Consider the following 20,323-nt stretch of genomic DNA (forward strand, 5'->3'; position numbering starts at 1 on the left):
TGTGAATGGTACAAAAGAGAGGGTCTCATTTCCATCTGACAGTGTGATGGAGATTGAATGTGAGCTTTAGGAAGATAAATGGGTATCCCTGCAACCCTCCGACACTATCTGCAGCGCCGCTCTACAACCCTCCCCGGGGAATCGCTTAACGCTGGAGATTTGGGGCCTCTTTCGCTAAGTTCTGCTTAGGTTTGTCAATAACTTGTCAGGTCCCCCACTCATTGTCCTTAAATGAGTGAATACATTGAGGGAAACGAGGAAATCAAACCAGCAAAAATGGGGATAGGGTTTAATATAGCGCATATTACTAATATTTAATTAGATTTGTGGAATCGCAGAAAAAAGTGTTTGGCAGGTACGTTGCATAATAAAACCACTATAATACAAAATGAATCAGATCACTACATTAAATGGCAGTTTGAGTCACAGTTTTAAGTTCGTATTGTCAGTAATTATCTGACTACATTAAGAGGAAATGTAAATACTTTCAAAGGGTACAATTCTCTTGTAAAAATAAACAACTATGAGAATTTGTCATTGGCGATGTCTAAACAGATCTTTCTATTTAAATGTAATTATAATACAAAATCTTCCAAAAAGGATTCTTGTGTGTTTAATTTATCTCACTTAGTTCAAAGATGAACTGCACCAGGCACACATCTTTTTTCTAAATGTTTTTTAATTTACATTTTTCCAAACAAATAAACAACTACTTTCCTGTCATAAGTCAACAGCTAATTATGAAACTTTATTATCACTGCAATTTGTGATACCTTTGCACAATCAAGTTAATTATTTAACTATTATTTAAGAAAAAGGCATTATTGAACTTTTTCCTAAATAATCTTAATTTGTGACAGAGTGTGGGCGGACACCAGAGAAGATTGGTGAATGTAATTGAGTGTGCGTGTCAATGTGTGTGTGTGTGTGTGTGTGTGTGGTGTGTGTGTGTGTGTGTGTGTGTGTGTGTGTGTGTGTGTGTGTGGTGTGTGTGTGTGTGTGTGTGTGTGTGTGTGTGTGTGTGTGTGTGTGTGTGTGTGTGTGTGTGTGTGTGTGTGTGTGTGTGTGTGTGTGTGCAGGGAGGGGTGTGTCTCTCCCTAACAGCCCCAGCGGCCCTGCTTTAGGCCGGTGACAGGGCTCTGTCTCTCAGCCACACTTCACTGGGTCCCGCTGACACTCAACTGTCAAGCCGGCGAGCCCTCAACCACCGCCCTAACATGCTCTACAGCTTCACCCAATTAACTTGCTTTCACTTGACATCGCGGCAAAGAGCTTCATAATAGGTGGTCAAGGTGCAGTGTTTCTGCTTTCGCCCTTCTCTGACGACTAGCAGTGCGCATACACACACACACACACACACACACACACACACTCAAGCGTTACCCCCACCATCCCACCCCCCTCTACTACCTCTCAATGCTGTTGTGCCTCTGTAGGTCCAGCAGGCCTCTCTTGGCTGCCTCTGCCTGTTCACTGCACTGTGACAGCGGGAGAGCATTGATCCAGGAGAGGGGGGGTGCAGTGGGGTACAAACGGTCTTGCACGAAAACCTACGAACACTAATCCTACTGGACACAACTCAGTCTGCTCGCTATAGGATATACAACTACATACATGTATGCAGATATGCACAGCTGCTGGCCTGCATGAATGCTTGCAAACATGTGTTTACACGCGTCCATGCATGCTTTGCAGGATGGAGCATTTGTGTCATTGTGTATTCTAAAATGTGACATTGCAAGATAGATAGATAGATAGATAGATAGAAAGATAGATAGATAGATACTTTATTCATCCAAAGTTGGGAAATTGTTTTGTCACAGCAGCATTTTGACAGTCAATGTACAAGAATGACAACATTTCTTAAAAATGTAATAAAATAGAAATTGCAAAAATGTACATAAACATAAACATATTCTCAGTAGAAAATACATATATTCAGAGTGTGTGTGTGTGTGTGTGTGTGTGTGTGTGTGTGTGTGTGTGTGTGTGTGTGTGTGTGTGTGTGTGTGTGTGTGCGTGTGTGTCTAGCATTGTATGGCTATCTCCTGGCTCTCTTCTTTTATCGGACATTCACTAAGTTGGACACCAAGCCAGAATGCGCGAAAGTAACGAAAACGATTTGACCCCCGACTGCGTGCTTGGGGAAGGGGGCCTTGAAGCATGTCAGCTCCGCTCAGGCTCCACTTCCCCTCTGTGTCCTTCCTATTTTTTCCCTAGTGCCAGGCCCAAACTTTGAAAACATCCACCTTAATAGGACCTAGTCCGTGAGAGCTACTCTTCCGTCTATCAAACTGTGATCCGAGGTGTCAGCCCGGGCCGGCTTTGACAGAATGTCTCCAAACGAACAGTGCGATAGTGTTTCCCTCCCCAGCACTCGGCTGCTCTAGTGTAGCCCCTCGGCTGCCTGGCCTCTCCATCTCACTACACCACCTCTCCCCTAGTCCGCCTGCTTGATTTCACCTCATAGAACACCTTGCAACAGTGGGTTGACTGACAGCCACGAGACGGCCTAATTGTCTTCTTTTCCAATTTAGAGAACACCACAACGCTTCAATTTTATTTCCCTTTTTAAGGAGATTAACTCGTTTCTGAAGACGGAGGGAATATTGTTGTAATATGCTGCTAATCACTCTCTAATGAAAAAGCCTTATCAAACATGTGCTGCTGTTTTCAGTGATCAAAGCTTAAAGAGAACCCTGATTGAGCAGCCATTGTATGTTTCCAAATCAATTATGGAGTTGCTATAGAATCTAGGAGCCAAGTTTCATGCGCCTGCAGTGATTTGACCCAAAACAAATGCCTCATGCCCCAAACTCCAATGTGTACAGAAAATAAATATTGGGCTTATATTCCCAAAACATAACAATCCCACTCAATCTATTCTTCACCCTGCCCAAAATAATACAATTCATTGCTGTCAGGCCCTATGGCATCCCACATTTGAACAGCATCGATTGAGGATATTGACCATTCACCAGATGCAACTCCCCGTGTTTTAACAGTGTGCTGAAATTATATCTGCCCTTCCTATTAAACAATTGGCTCCCCAGTGGTCCCCATTACCTCATGATAAGTGAACAAAAATATGAGAGGTTAAAATGAACATTAATAACTATTAGACATGAATACATTTGTATCGCTTGCAATACCCAAATGGAAATTACTCAAATGTTAATGAAGATAACTATTCCATGCATTATCAACACCTCGTTTTGTACGGATTTTGTAATGCTTAATGCTCCTGAACCTTTACATTTTCAATGCTGCGCCTCTAGGCCTCCTGCTCACTGTAGACAACCACTAAAAACAATTGAGAAAAACAGTGAGAGCTGACTTTTACTGAGGCCTGTGTGTTGTTTGCTTTGGTGATCTGATTGTGCTTTTGAGTTTTAACTATTAATACAAAGTCCAGGCGGCAAGAGAGTCTGCTTAAACCACCAGATTCTCTCTGATGACTTTCCCTGCTGAGGCTTTGTCCAATAAATTAAAAATAACACAGCCAGCTATGTGTAAATCAAAGCTTCTTTTGCACCCCACACCATTTTAGGTAAGGGAAAATAAAGAAAGAAACTGGAGAATAGATATGTGGTTTCATCCAGAGTTTGTTGGCACACCTGAGCTGCAGTGAAGTGCAGTTCCAAGTCTCCTATCCCAAACCAAATGCATCCCTTTGGCTGAAAGTGAAGTTTGTCATTCAAATTGTATGAATCTACAGTGGATTAACTTAAGGAGGAGGCAAACTGCACTCAGGCTATACACTGTACCCTCTACTTGATGTTGTTTTCTCAGTGTGTGTGTGTGTGTGTGTGTGTGTGTGTGTGTGTGTTTCTACATGTCTCCCACTCGGCTGTGCTTGTGTTAAGATGGCAACACTTGCCCCTCTAACCATCACTGAGTCAACAAACGAGTCCACACTGGGTTCTATTGGAGAAACTGCCAGTGGTTTCCCAAGTTCCTGCCAGAGCTCGTCCAGACACACACACACACATGCCCAGACACACACACACACACATGCCCAGACACACACACACACACGCCCAGACACACACACACCACACACACACACACACACACACACACACACACACACACACACACACACACACACACACACACACACACACACACACACACACACACACACACACACACACACACACACACACACACACACACACACACACACACACACACACACACACACACACACACACACACACTAAAGAACTGCTGGTCTCAAGGACACTCATGCGGTTTCACATCTAGTCAACCAAACAGACCATTTTGGTCTTCCAGTTCACTTTGACATCAATATCCACAAAAAGAGCACTGGCACAATATTATCAACACTTAATCATTTCCTCTGACCTAAATGACTTATTTATGGTGCCGTGGAAACGGCAACCGGAGTCATGAATTGGGTTTTCATCTGGCGGGATGTCATAGTGTCTTTAGCAAAACACACAAACATACAGACATTCATGTATTTAATGGCACATATTGAAGCTGCATAATGCAAGATGCTGACAGGCTTTGCATGTGAGTTTTGACTGCCTTTGCCCTGTAGCTTTTCTCACATTCGAACACACAATGTGAGTAAACCTTGCCCATATGTTTATTAATAATGAAACTGGAACTTAGCGTAAATATTTCTGCATCGACCCTTCCAGTATTACGACCCGTTTTACGTTTTATGCTTCATATTCATGCCATGGCTGCTTCCTTTAGTGAATTTTCAATTCATATCAGGATAAGTGGTCTGTTCTCAGGAGTACCATTAGAATAAGATACGTATTTAGCTTCAAGGAAAAAGCCTTTGAAATGAAGCCTTCGCCGTTATAGTAGCAGGAGCAACATATCAGAGAGGGGAAGACTCATTATTTGTTGGAGCGGGATGTGGCTGAGACACTTTTAGGAAAGACGTTAAACAGCGACCATAAGTCTGCTATCCCAGTGTTTCCCAACAATCACATTGTTCAGGTCATCAACTATGCGTTAAACGTCATTTTAGTCTGGCTGAATTCATTGTTTCCTCTCACTTCAAGAAAGATATGAGCATCTATACAGCTAAATTCAACTTGTCTGTGACCCTGTTTTCAAGGAAGAAATAGCAGTCTGGAAAAGTATTAAGCAAGAGGGAGAAAGAAACAGAGGCTGACGGGTGTGAATGGGAAAAGAGGAGGAGGGGGCAGTATTTTTGGTTGTCACCACGTAATGTCCTCACTACGACAAAATGCTGAAGCAGAGAAACCGGAGAAGACTTTTAGAAAATCCCCCGGCTGCCTCCAACATATCTCAGGGATATTCCAAGAGCAAAACGTATAAATCTGGGTCTTTCCACATCCAAGTCCCTCTCCTGAACCCACAAACGTACAAACACACACACTGAGACAAAGTCCCTCATGGTCTATGACTGCAGATTGAATACACACTGCACACTACGTCTGAACCAGCCTTAGCTAGTTTATATGAAGAATATAATAACATGCTTTCAGTACAACATGGTGTTTGTCCCCTTTAAATTGTCCCGTTATCAAATTAAATTAGGAGTCTCATGTCATCTGTAGACTCAGCACCTCTCAGATATTCATGAGGGGTAAATCTGGAGTATTCCTGATTTTTGTTGAACACAGATGAGGGGGCCAGAGAATCCCATGGCCGTTGTTTAGTGAGTTGTCTCCGCCGTTTGCCAGTTGCATTCCATAAGTCATGCCATGATTTGCTTTTCATTTACTTTCTCTTCCCACAGCTTACATTTTCTCTCCATCTCTCATCTTGTTATGTGCTTGTGGGGGGTGCACGGACTGTTTGTGAATGAATGCGGGCGGGTCTTCCTGGATTTATTTATTTGTTTCGGTCAACCACAAGCCGGCTAGCTGAGGAAGAACCGTCATTTTGCGTAAACAGTCACAAAACACGAGGGAGGGGAACTGGGAGAAGAGAGAGGAAAAGGGGGGGTTAAAAAGAATTAGAGGAACAAAAGGAATACGGAGGTGTAGCATGTTTGAGAAAGACACTCTGCTGCGAGGCCTCGGGGCACAGCGACGGCATACGTGGCTTATTCCCCACCTGGAGCTTGTCGACAGGAATTTAATGTCGGCTCTAACGTCTGAACCGCACAGCAGGAAAAAGGAGGAGGGGGGAGTAGTGGGATAGGAAATACTCTCCCCACCTCCTTCATGTCAAACACAAGTCTGTGTGTGACTGTGCTGTTGCTGCCACCTGAGGGACACATTAACATCCTCCCCGCTCCCCGACATTCCCCTCCTCGAGTCACACTCGTGCACATACAGAGACACGATTACACCAATATAAACAGACTCTCTTTCACAAACTCACTGACTGTCTTTGTTGCCTGCCCCCGGGGTCAATTAGGTCGCAGGACCAGGCCTGTCCCCATATGGAGGTTTTTGGTCCCACGCCCAGTTTGATTTCCCCTTCGCCTCCCTGATTAAATCAAGCTGGACATTTCTGTGGAGGTGGAAAAGAGTAACAAGGGAGGGAGAAAGGAACTACTGCCAAATGTTAGGAAAGCAGCGACGCAGACAAGTCACACAAACGTCCTTCTTTCTCCGTCCATCTTTCCATCCCTTTGCCTCTATCTTTTCTTTCTAAAGGTTCCATGTTTGGAATGATATCAATGTACGTACTAAATGAAGCGGAGAAGCAAGAATGTCATTTGTATAGGAAGGGAATGGCAAAGTCTTTAAAAAGGACATAAATCTAAATTAGTCCGAAGCACGTGGTGAGAGGACTCAGTAGTTGCTAACACATTCATGGTCGCCAAGCTGGGCGACGCAGCGGGGGTGAGGAATGCGGGACAAAATCCACCAGCTGGATACAGACGGCAGGACGTTCAGAAAACTCTGCTCAAGCAACTTCGCCAGTATACTGACTTTATTTGCTTATTAAATAAGGTGTATTTACTCATACAAACATGTTTTTAAAAGTCTTAAAAGCTATAAAAGTCTGTAAAGCAACCTCTGAGGCACTGATGTCAATAATCCAATAATCTAGGTTTGTTTCTCTGTACAGTAATGCAGATGTGAGGGATGAATTCATAATTCTGTGTTTTTAAAATAACAACAACATGGGCTCGACCGATATACTGTGTCTCAGGATGATGACATCATGACACAGTGAGTAGGCGGTAAAGAGCAGAACAATAATCATTCATCCCCATCACTTTCTGGCTGTGTTACATAAACACTCATTGATCTTACTGCCCACTTTCTGACAGCCACACTGGAATAAACAACGAGGTAATGCTGTCAATGCACACATACCTGGATACAGTGAAATATAGCTTGGTAATGTCCTCACGCATACACAGATATAGGACACAAAAAAGTGATACACTTTTAGGGATATTTGTAAGTGTATGCATGAGTTTGTATGTGCATAGAAATATATAAGTCTGTGTGTGGACTTGCATAGATAAGATGAAACTTTAAACAGCCTCTGTTGTCTGGCTTTTTTTACTCAGGAGGCCTTAAACCAATTTACACACCGACTCCTTCCACCTCCACACATACAGTCCCATGATGTTTAAATTAAAGAGGGAGGGAGGCGGGGGGGGGGGAGGAGTGGGGAGCAGTGTAAAGGAGAGAAAGAAAAAAAAGTTTCCTGAACATAGTAGAAAATTATTTTCTCTGGACAGTTTTAAGAGTCGACATCCTGTGCTGGAGTTCTCTAATCATCACCAGCGCAATTTACAATCAGAACACACAGCGAGCCAGTTCAGACCAGCTCATCTGTTGACTTTGGCCCCAGCTGAGCTCCACGTCCTGCTCTGTAAGTGTGTGTGTGTGTGTGTGTGTGTGTGTGTGTGTGTGTGTGTGTGTGTGTGTGTGTGTGTGTGTGTGTGTGTGTGTGTGTGTGTGTGTGTGTGTGTGTGTGTGTGTGTGTGTGTGTGTGTGTGTGTGTGTGTGTGTGTGTGTGTGCTGTTGCCATTTGAGACTTGGGTGACTCGGCACTGGGCCCTGACTGTGGGACTGCGGCGACCGCACACATGCACATGATCCCCTTGCTCTCATACATACACACTTGCAGGCTGTTCTTTTTTGTACAAAGGCACACACCATAAAATGTCCACTGAACAAACATGCAAATGCACTTGAGCACACATGCGTGCAGAAAGTACGATTTGGGCATAATTGAGCACTTGATAAACAAAGATATGCACGCCACTCAGAGAATATTGCAACACACACATAGCCTCAAAAAACAATTTGAGCAGATGTGTAACCACAAAAATTCAGAGACACAGACTCACACGTATACATATAGTTGAACACATACATGCTGAACAACTCCCAATATCAGTCAGTGTGGCCTTGGTTCACAATGCACAGCCCTTGTGTAGTTCTGTATGTATATGTGTATATGTGTGTGTGTGTGTGTGTGTGTGTGTGTGTGTGTGTGTGTGTGTGTGTGTGTGTGTGTGTGTGTGTGTGTGTGTGTGTCACACTCAGGATGCTCTCCCACCCACAGTTCCCTTGGCTGGCCTCCACCCAGCTAAGCCCGGTGCGGTGCTGCTGCCTCGCCGCAGGGCTGAACACAGCTCACTGTGTGTCTGCCCCCCCCCCCCACCCCCCCTCCAGCCCCAGACTGTCCCGACCAATGTGCTTCTGATTAGGTGGCTTAATTACAGCTGTAAAAACAATGTTGATATAAGCCTCAAAATTGCAGTGTGTCAGATACTATTAGCCAACCTTGGACCCCAGCCATTGTTATCCAACTCCTCCAGCAACCCTCCCTCCCTCTGGCTCCTCCCATGCTTTTCCTCACCCTTATGACTTTTTCCCTCTCCCCTCCACATGTTCTTCACTCTTTCATGTCACAAGCTGCAACAGAGGCCAAATGGCCCGCAAATAAACAGCAGTGGCATGCCCATTGACCTTGACACAGCCAGGAAAGTCAGAGGAATACCGAAACACATGACAATAAAACAACGTAAAAGGGAAAACACCATTAACTGAAGCAGGTCAGGTGTGAATTACACTTCATTTGTTTGATTGGCTTTTTGGCCTGGGATGCTTGACCTTTTTTAGTGGTCTGTGGTTGTTCAAAATAAGGGCTCTGGCTGTGCGGCAGAGTAAGATGATATTATATTAGCAAACATTGCAAGGCGGTGACGACTTCCAGAGAAGGAAGGTCCGACAGTCTGGGACAGGATACAAGGCTGTGTGTTGGGCTCTTTGTGTTTCAGTGACAGTGACTAAAGAGCGGGAGTGTGGAGCATGCCAGCAGTCTGGTCCAGGGAAAACTCTGCAACACCGTTGAGTGGAGGCAAGGAAGAAAAGCAAAGTCAAAACCTCAAGTATGCAAATTCTGGGTGGTCCCATCTTTGGACTGGTGTAAAGAAAGTCCCCTTTTTTACGTCTGTCTCCGTCCTTGAGACAACTTCAACATCCACTCTCCTGAGAACCAGGTGTTGTGGATGAACGGCAGACATTCATCAGGCTCACTTACAGCTAATCAGCTGAGTAAAGACAACAGGCACTGGAGAGAGCAAAGGCAGTGGGCAGAACTTGACAAAAAGGCGGTGGAGTGAACTCAGGGACATGCCAAGGGCGTGTTTCCAACCCTGCAGGCCTCCATGGTGGCCTGTCTTAGCCCTGTGGCCTTCTCAGCAGCTGGCATTTCAAGGTTTCCCAAATGTGTATGCAAAGGCCCCAAATTGACATTGGTATGAAGAGTGAGACATTGAAATAAAAGTGAGGAAGCAAACCAGGACGGCCCATATTGATTCTTGTGGACTGAGCAGGGTGTGTCTCTGCACTTCCCAGCCTTGAAAGGCCGTCTTGTCACTAAAGGTGGAGGCAATACAGTATGCCATCGTTTGAATAATTGATGACTGATTCCTAAGTAATCAGTGTCCTCACAAGACAATGCATTCCCTCGCTCCCTGGTGGAGAGAAAGAGCTTGGCCTGTTTTTGTCCCGATGCCTTTAGAAGCAAAAGGTAAAAGCTTTAATGCACTGAAGCCACTGGAAGTGCTCCCTCTGAAGGACTCCCCCTGGAATCAGCTGGGATGGTGTGTCTCTCCTTATGAGGGGGCCTATCAGAGTGGCCTTCCAGTAAAGGGAGTGAGAGGGAAATGGAGAGAGATGGAGCAAGGGAGGATGATCGAGTCATTGAGTGAGCGAGTGTGTCGGAACAGGAAGGCATGTGAATGCATTTAGATGTGTGAGTGCACGTTCACGTGTATGTGCTGTCAAATGTATACTAAGTGTAAAGTTTGTTTAGGAGGTGCGCATTAAAGTATTTGTGCTCATGAACAAGAATGTGTTCATAAGTACCCAAGTGTGAGTGTGTGTGTGTGTGTGTGAGTGTGTGTCCTGGAATGTACAGTCCCTTCCTCTAAACAGGAAAGGAGTACAGCTAATAGCATCGCCACCCTTTCCCCTCCTCAGAACGGTGGCCAGAGCAAACTTGAACTGTGAGCCAATCTGACCCTGATCACTTCTCACAGTAATATCCCACACAACGTCTGAATTCCTGAGATGTATCCCAATTTGCCGTCTTTAAAGCACCTGGCAGGAGACATGAAAGCATCCCTATCAATCTTTTTTGTGAACAATTTGCCTGTTATCTACAAGATTTATGAACACGGCAAAAGAAAACAGAAGTAGCAGACAGATGTTGGACAGACGAGCCATAACTCTACTAGGGCTGCACGATTTGGGGAAATAATCTAATTGCGATTTTTCTGACAGATATTGCAATTCGATTTGCGACATTTGTTTTTAAGCGACCCAACGGAAGTTTATTGTAAAATGCGGCCATATCTCCGGCTAGGAAGGTCGTATCAACGTGCTCCCGTCTCTAGCACCCCCGCAGCCAGAGCTACGAGTGAAAGAACTAAACTTACATGAAACTTCCGTTGGGTTGCTTTAAAGTCAAGCTTCAGTTAAAGATTCACCCTGTAATAGATGTAACACATGTGATGGAGCATTAATAACCTGACTCAGGTGGTTTGTTTCACCAAACCATCTGGAAAGCTCCATTGGAAGCCATTTGGAAAAGTATTTCAAAAGTACTTGGCAGGTGATTGGATCAATCTGTCCATCACCTACTATCATGGGTCACTTACGATTGGTTAACAATGGCTGGTACATGTGGAGCACAGCACTTCTGATTGGTGTGGATGACTGGCACACAAGAAGAACAAAAAACCCCAAAAGAATATGTATATAAAAAATTTTAAATTGCGATTTGATAATTGCATCATTTAAAATCGCGATTTCGATTTAAAATTGATTAATCGTTCAGCCCTAAACTCTACCCCTGCTTATCTCGACAATAGCAGGTAATTAGTGAGTCGGTGTGTTGTTTCTTCAGGAGAGCTGGGCCATGAGGTCAAGGCTGCTGTGACTGTTGCAGTAGGACTCTCACTGAGACTGTACGCAATTTAACACGTTATTTATTAAAAACAAATGATATCCACACACACATATCCTGTTATCTCCTCAAAGCGTAATACCAAGGGTCCCAAAACCGCTAGAAATAAAAAAACATCCAGGATGTGACTTCTAGGAATCCCACAATTATTACATGAACAGTGTAATCACTGTATTTGTTTAGTTAAATGCACCAACAAATATTAATTGGTTCATGCTTTTACAAACAGAAATATACTCAATAGATCTCCAAGATGTGGAGAGTATTAAATGCTGTAATCAAATGTTTGTCGAGATTCTTACTTTATTTTTATTTTGCGATTATATTGTTTCTGATTAGAAAGACTGGACCTTATTTAGGCATATGTCTTGAAAATTCAAAATGTGAGAATCTTGGGGAAAATGGGATTTACATCAAATCTAATCTTCATATTCCTACGTAAATTATACAGTAGTTGTTCTAGCTGAAACAATCAGACTATTAATTTAATAGATAGTGCTGTACTGTTTGTTGGACAAAAGCAGACATCTGGGCTTTGGAAAACTATTTTTAGATTTTTTAATAAAAAACGATTAATCAATGAGTAACTGTATAAAACCGTAATGAAAATAATGATTAACTGCTGTGAAAATGACTCAGCTCTTTAAGGGAGAGGTGACCAGGAGGGAACCAGGCCCATGCAGCGTAGGAACCACCCGTCTGAAAGTTTGTTTTGACCATCTTGACCCAATCGTTACACAGATCTTCAACAGATAACTGTAGCTACCCCCATTACTATACTCAATAAAACGGTGTCTTTGACCCCATTTACACGGGAACGTTTGCGTTTACGCACCAAATTCGTTTTAAAAAAAGTCTTCCGTTCACACGCATTCGGCTAATTTGATGTGTCCGTTCACACAAGACCACTGGAAACGCTGTAGTACATATGCCGGGCCTGTAAGTGGCGCTGTACTTTCGCCACAAAATACACCAAAAGCAGCGAAGAAGACCCCCGAGCATGGTTGCCATGGTTGCCCTTCTGTTTATGCCCCACGGTGGATTTAGCAACATGTAGTTCATGTAATTCTCCATGTCCACTTGTTGCTGATGGTTGTGGTAGAGGAGCTGTAGATTTTGCACTAACATCTGATCTGTAGCATGGTCGAGCTGTAGATTTTGCACTAACATCTGTAGCATGGTCAGTAGCAGTAGCACTAGCAGTAGCTACTGACAGTAGCTGCTACTGACAGTAGCTACTGACCATGCTACAGCAGTGAGCAGCAGAGGTGGGGCGAGGCGGGGCTATGGCTCATCGTTATCAGGAAAATGATCGTATAGGGCGTACACACGGAGCCGTTTGGCCCCCCAGAGCGTTCCGTTTGCAGATCTATCCACCTTGGGACCCGTTATCGTTTGCGGGGTCCGTTTCCGCGTTTCCGCGTTTCCGTTATGGCCTCGTGTGGCCGAACGGGCTAAACGAAAGAGAAAAGTTGCGGATACAACCGTTTGCGTTATCGTGTAAACACCGCCTTATCTGCAAACCTTCAGATTTCTGTGATCCACAATCTACAAGATCCTTAAGTAGACACCATAGACACCATCTAAAAAAGGGCCAAGAAGAGGATATACCTGAAAACATACTGGATGCTGATCCAATTCAACTATCAAGTCTGTTAAACACACATCAATCACTGTGTGGCATGAATAAGCCACGGGACAGGAACAGACTACAATGGAAAGTCAGGAGTGCAGAAAGATCCTCTCAGGTCTTAAACACCTCCAGAGTCAGGAAACAGGCAGGAAACATCGCTGCAGACCCTTCACACACTGGACACCACCTTGTCCAACTGCTCGCTTCTGGTAGGCGTGACAGAACAGTGTACGCAGACATAACACTAAAACACTTTTTTTAAGCACACACCAGTCGCGTAGGGTCAGGAAAAACCCCTGTAAAACAGCCAGTAACACTAAGCATCCTCTTTACCAGCACATATACATTTTATTTTACATACAGTTTTCTTTTAACATGTTAATATTTGTCAAATATCAATCAAAGCACAACTGGCCTTTACTACAGTAATATCCGCTGCTTCATTCGGCTCGGCGTGACATTTCACTAAAACAATTTTTTGATGCACACACCAGTCATGTAGGGAACAACCCGTAACACTAAGCATCCATTATTTATTTTTTATTTACATACAGGTTTCTTATGTAAAATATGTAATTATTTGTCAAGTATAAATCAAAGCACAACTCGCATATACTGTATATACAGCAATATCCGCTTAAAAAGGTAGCCTTATCATCCCATATTTATGACAGGCACCCCTTGTACTCAGCTCCATTGACCTATTGTTCTATACATTGTGTTGCTTTTTGCTGTTGTGTTTGTATACTTTTTATATACATTTATAGGCGTACATAGAAGTTAAATATTTATGTTTTTACCTAGCTTTGCTGTCCACGTTTTTAGCTTCATGTCTTTTTCCGTGCATGTACATTGAGAACAAAAAACGGTTACATTCTGATCTAATGTAAGGGAGTCTTCAATTTGTTTTAACATTTCAGGAAACATTTGTTTTATGGTATTCAAATGACTTGGAGATAAAATTGTTTTTATACTAAATGAAAAACATGAATTCTGAGTCCCAGTGAAGCTCATGGCCGTGGTGAGGTAAATGTAATTTACAGTAAGAAAGTGCACACACATTTCATCTGCTGAAATGTTTGTAGGAAAGCAGTGAGATCATTTCAATATCAAAGGCACATGTTCGCTTAATTTGCATTAAACAGGGGAGGGTGGAAGCACATTTGGAGCTAAGAGGAGGTCCTTATCCCAATCAATCAAAGACATGTTACTTTTGCAAAAAACACATAATTAAAAAATGCACAAATATCATAACTTCTCAAAGAGATCTAATTATGATTTCTTTTTATCCCAAAGCACATGCCTCTCCTATTTTCATTATGACAGTAAAGTGAAACATTATTTAATATTTAGTGATGAAACAGGCAAGAAACTCTCTCCTCTAACTTCAGAAATAATATTCCAGAGACGGTGAGACTCTGAGAAATGTGCTGAAAGTGTCAATGTGGCTGCTTGAATATGGCAAAATTGCTTATTTTCACATTCAGCCATATCAAGCAGTTTTTTTTTCTCCTAGCTGTTTGTGGAAGAGCTTGCATATTCATGACCCGCGTGTTTTGAGAACCTGTCACCGAGCCTGTTATATAGCTCTCGCTGTCTTCCTGTGCAGGATGGCTTCGGAGGCAAAAAACACTCCATCAGACTAACAGTGTCCAGCTGACACAGTCGGGCAGTAAAACTGACAGCCAATGGAGTCGGGCCTAGCAAATGAACCACACATAATGAACCACTGACAGAGGGGTCACCTTCTGTCACTGCCTATGTATCCACTCGTTCATACACACACATGGAAAAGAACATACACACATCATTGCACAATGCACCCTGCATCCTATGCTATTAAATACCCATACACTCACACACACACACACACACACAGGCACAGACCATCACTTGCATCCTCCCACTTCTCTCCTTTGGCGGGGTTAAATCCAGCAAAACCCCAACCTCGTTTTTGACCTGCCTCCCACCTCAGCTGTGAGAGAGCGAGTGCAGAAAGGAGGAGCAAGCAGGCGTTCCACTTCTCAGACAAGAGCAACTATGGATTTCTGACTTAAACTTGGCTACTTAGAAGGTCAATATAATATTGAAATGCATGGGAATAATTCCCCTTCTGCATACCTTCATAAATCTGAAGGATTAATAAAAACAACAGGGTGAGTGTTTTTTGCCGCTATGAAAGTTCTCACTGACAGCGAATCCCCTCGAGGCTCCGTGAAACAGAATAGGTGTTCGATGGGAGATTTACCGGCAAGGCTAACGCTCAGGTCACGAGGCCTTCATGATGAAACCATCCACTGACAACATTGTTTGTGCATACTAGTTTGCATTGTCGGTATACATTTTCTTTCCATGTGAAGATAGTATTGTGTAAGCGGTGTTTGTTATCAATCCAGCTTCCTCCTCCCACGCGATATGACTGCTGTGTTCCCCCTCCTCCAAAGCCTTCCCTCCGCTGCTCAGCCTCTGCACAGTCCCCGTGGAATCTCCCGTGTCAGTACATTACCTTATAAGTGGAGGCATTGACTGTGGGGACTCTTTGATACACATTCACATACAGTACAAACACAATTGATCGTCAGCGGAGCATTGAGAGAGGGGGGGAAGCTGAAGAAAGATCTTCACTCGTATAGGAGATCACAGGTCTTCTTCTGGAATAAGAACTGTGTGTGTGTGCAAGAAGGAACAAAACGCTGCTTTGATAAGGATGTGACAAGGAGCAATCTTTCCCTGGAGCCAGCCGCCGAGCACTGAACACTATCTGCAATCTGGGAAAAAGGCTCAGAGCGCCACAGTGAAAAATGTAATATTATCTGTGCAGCCTCACATTGGGCATAATGCGACTGGCAGTGTTAATGATAGGCCGACATTTTTTCTTTTTCTGTTTGCATGAGTAGATTCTCCCCTTAGGGATGCTAAAATAATGACTTCATCTTTTGACAACATTTGCAGCTCAATTAAAAAGTGTTTATGTCAATCTTCCTCTGTGTGGGCGCTGCCTCTTCACCATGTACACTGCAGCGGGGGGATGTTGTCATCTACGAGCCCTAAAGTCAGAGACCTTATGTTGTCACGATAATAGGTGTCAAACTTCAGCGATGACTTTGTCTCCAGGCAAAATAAATAAGCCATTAAATCTCCGCACTCATTGGTGAGGACTTATTTACTCCTTTGGTTAGTGGAAACACATACAGAAATATGCTGATGACTCATCGATCCCTTCTCCATTTATATTTAAAACTGTTGAATCGCGGGGCGTTTGTTAGGTTCAAATGAATTCTTTCTCTTAGATGTGGATGCGATCTCAGACAGCAGTCAATGATGTGTTTGAAATCAAAATAAATGAATTGGAGTGCTTTTGCTCTCAGTGAGAGGAGAGCTCTAATGAGTGTGATCACAGATGCCAAGACCAAACACTTCAAACAAAGGCAGCTTGTTCTTCATACATGAACACGAGAAAAACAATACTTTTAAAAGATATTCTCTTTAAAGACTAAACAAAGAGAGTGACAGAAAGAGATTGTGGAATTATGTTATATGGTGAAGAAAGGCCAATCTGAAGAATCAAAGCCTATTTACTAGCTTTCAGAGAATTGGTCATAACACAATCTAATTTGTAAGTGAGGAATTAAGAAAAATTACAAACAATAATTTGGTGTAATTATGGGTCTCCCCTTTGCACCGCTCACTCTGCAGCATGCTATGCAATATATAACAGATGCTTTCGCTGTCCATATTCAGATGAGTTGTGAATAGAAACAAGTGAGTGAGTGAAAAGTCCTTCTTGGTCTATTTAAACCCTCCCCCGCAGGCTACAGTATTTACAAGGAAACGGTTATCATTTAGTCTCTGTTGCAGATCAAAATGTCAAGCTCCACAGAGAATCTGAGCGGTGCTGTTAGGGCCAAAAGTGCAGTTTTAGAGCCCCAGGATCTGAGAGGAAAAAATGATTTGCAAATGCCCAAATGTGTCTAATTGACCTGAAATATAGCCTGTGTGCAGAATCTGTTGGAAATCAATACGAGAAGAATATCCTTGAAGGAACATTGCAGAAGATCACACCGCATGTCTTTCAAGGAAGAATTATGAAGTATGCAAGAATTATGAAAAACAATCATGAAAGTCATTAAAGGTCGTGTGAATTCAAATTGCAGCGGTTGCAGCAGATTAAGAGAGTGACGAACAGCTGTTTTCCCACCTAGCAGACCAGGATAATAGGAGTACACTCGGCGACGGTAGATAATATGAATATTGTGTGGTCGCTAAAGCCATTTGTGAGTGGATTTACACGTAATGTATTCCCTCTGTATTTGTTTATTGTGTGTGTTTAGTGGGGTAAATCAATAGGCAGTATTCCCAGCCTTGATTGGATTCACAATTAGCTCTAGTAAGAGACAATGGGTTCGTTAGATTCAGTACATCCAACCAACCCGGATTTCTTTCCCTCACATCAACCGCCACTCACCGTTATCGTCTGTGCTGTGCAGGTGCCTTGTGGGTAACGGTGAGGACTGAGAGGGAAGTTCCTCCCGTGTGGCAGCGGGCCGTGACAGCTCCGAGATGCTCTTTGACCTGAGAGGAAGGGAAAACAACATCAATGGTAATTCCCCTTCAAACACATTAACTGGGATGAACTGGGTCCCACCGAGCTCCTCTGAGTGGACTCGCATTGATCGCAGAAATCCATGAATAAATTTAGCACTAATTGATTTTTTTTCCCTGCTCAGAAAATAAATCTCTAATTCTGAGTAGAGGCAGTGAATGTAGCAGATTGTGCAACCACCTTCTTTTTATCAGTAGGAAATGCATTTTGAGAACCAACTTAATGAGGAACAAACATTTTCAGCGTCCTCTCATACGGTCTGAACCTGGACTTTGTTTTCAGTGAAAACACAAAGTTTGATAGTTTTGTGACTTGACCAGAGTTAATAAAAAAAAGTCCACCTTGAGTTCAGTTTCTAAACAAACAAAGACAATTCTGTGTGTTGGAATAGCCGAAGAAACAAGCCCAGAAATTAACCCATTATGTTCCTGTGGATTTGAGCTACCCTTTAATTGCTTTCAGTGGGGATTGGAGTTACAGTTGGAGGGGAAACGGTGTCACATATGCATTTACTAAATCTCCCTATGCCTTCACTCTGCTGCCAGCTGGAAGAGTGATAACGTCAATATGGGAAGAGAGCATTTACAAAAGATTCCACGCATGTAAATCCTGCGCTGCGTTTACAAAGTGGAAGAAGATGTTGAAAATGTGCTCTCATGAAGCCGAAGAGGTCTTATTCAAATCGATAGAAGGAAAATTGTTAAAAATCGGTTTGCATTTATATATTTTACAGTAAGCTTTAAAAAAAAAACTGCCCTACTGTTTTTGACAAACTAAAATACATTTGTGTACGTACAATTATTTTGTATTACTATGAAATCATTGAAATAAATCTCCTAAGATTTAAGACTACATTTAAAAAAAAAAGGATTATCAGTATTTAAACTTTACTTTTCTCATTAAGCTATATTTAAAAAGCTTAAGGCTTGATAGCCCCAGGACAGGTAAGGTGATTTTAGCAAAGCAATCATTTCAGTTATATACAAAGCTGATTATAAACACTCAGGAGTCAGCTGTTAAATCAATACAAGTTGAGGCAGATTTTTAGTCAAATGCTAAAAAAAAATATTTTATATAAGAAGTTGTTTCCTTTAAAAAAAAAAAAAGGGCTGCTACAGCTTAACAGAACGCTCAGTAAAATGTCATAGCTCTGTGGATAAAATGTGAATGCTTTTATTGTATGCTCTGATCAAATATAAGTCATATTCTACAATTGGATAATTTGTAATAGTGTATAATAATAATAATAATAATAATGGTAAACTATATAACTTTACATATAATAGGCATATTTTATTGTATATTTAAAGCTGTCAATTGATATAGGCTGAGTGCTTCTTCTTGGTGTTGGTAATGATTGAGGAGTCTTGATTTGAGGAGTTGTAGATTCAGGTATCATACTGCCACCTACTGGTTGAGCCTTTTTTTTTTTTAAGGATGTTCAGTCAGTCAGCGTGAAATGAGTTCCTGATGATTAAAATGACAACTTCTACTTCAGTGACATCTATAGAAATGAAATATTACATTTAGTTTTTACCTCGTATGATAGATAATATCCTCAGACATCTGCATTGAGAAGGAGAGGAAGTGTCCCTCGGGTGCCCCTGACTAAACAGGGAGCTGGGGGCCCTTTAAAGCACATGCTGTAACTGACGATGTGGTTATGGTCTATCAAGACTCCCTCTTCACTGACAAACCTCAATTGCTCAGTCGTGCAAAGAAAAAAGCTGTTCCTGAAATGTTCCTTTTTGTTTGATGGATGACTTGCACAGATAATGGCCGGGCATTACCTCTGCAAATAAACCAGACTTGACATTGCCCTGCGCCGGAACATCTGGGACGCCCCAGAGACAGGATCAAAGCGCGTCCTTGGACTCTATCTGTGCCAAACATGCACGGCAAGCTCAGGAACGGCTATCCTGCGCACTTCCGTCGTCATCATCATCTGTTTGTTAGTCATCAGCTATTTCTGCCTAATTTGTTACAGTGATATTCCTCAGTGTTTTCGTCATGGTAACAGCAGGGCCGAGAGCTGCTCGACAATAGATTAAATCAATTTATGAGCTTATTATCCCACAACGAAATTATATCGTTAGCTAAGTGGAAACATGACTGTGATGTTGGAAATCAAGTGGCGGACTGATTGATCTCTCTAGCATTTCTTTTCCAACTGACACGTCAGACTGAGCAGCATATCAACTCGGCTCTCTCTATACTACGGGGGCTGCGCTACAACACAATCCACATTACTTGGGCTTTGTTTGGAGAGAGCCAGCCAACTGCATAACCTTAATTAGTCAAGCTGTATTCATTCAAGTGATTACAATGCCCTGCACAGTAGTGAAGAGAAGCATCTGTCACTTAAACTCAAATGATTTCTCAATCTTTCCACTCAGTAGAATAAATGCATCATAGGTGTATGAAATACATTCTGGTGATGATTTTGTGCCAAAATATAATATAATCTTGTCTAGGGCTGCCACTAAAAATTATTTTGATTTCAATCAGTCCCTCCTTTTTTTGTATTAATCGATAACATTTATGATTTTGACTTCAAAATATTAGAAGCAAGTGATACATGACCATAACAAGTCTCAGGATGCTTGTTTTGTCCCAAAAGTAATATGAAACATGGAAAGCAGCAAATCCTCACAGTCATATATTCAGATTTCTTTCCT

General features: G+C 42.5%; 1 long non-coding RNA gene across 1 annotated transcript in view; it reads right to left on the bottom strand.

The window, feature by feature from the left end:
- LOC117482150 overlaps positions 1-20,323 on the bottom strand; it is a 102,709-nt gene that overhangs the window by 66,837 nt on the left and 15,549 nt on the right. Inside the window, exon 3 of the long non-coding RNA XR_004555839.1 lies at positions 17,508-17,614. This is a non-coding gene — a long non-coding RNA (uncharacterized LOC117482150). The remainder of the gene's footprint in view (positions 1-17,507; positions 17,615-20,323) is intronic.

This window comes from Trematomus bernacchii, unplaced genomic scaffold, assembly GCF_902827165.1.
Source record: "Trematomus bernacchii unplaced genomic scaffold, fTreBer1.1, whole genome shotgun sequence".
In the NCBI taxonomy this organism is placed as follows: Eukaryota; Metazoa; Chordata; class Actinopteri; order Perciformes; family Nototheniidae; genus Trematomus; species Trematomus bernacchii.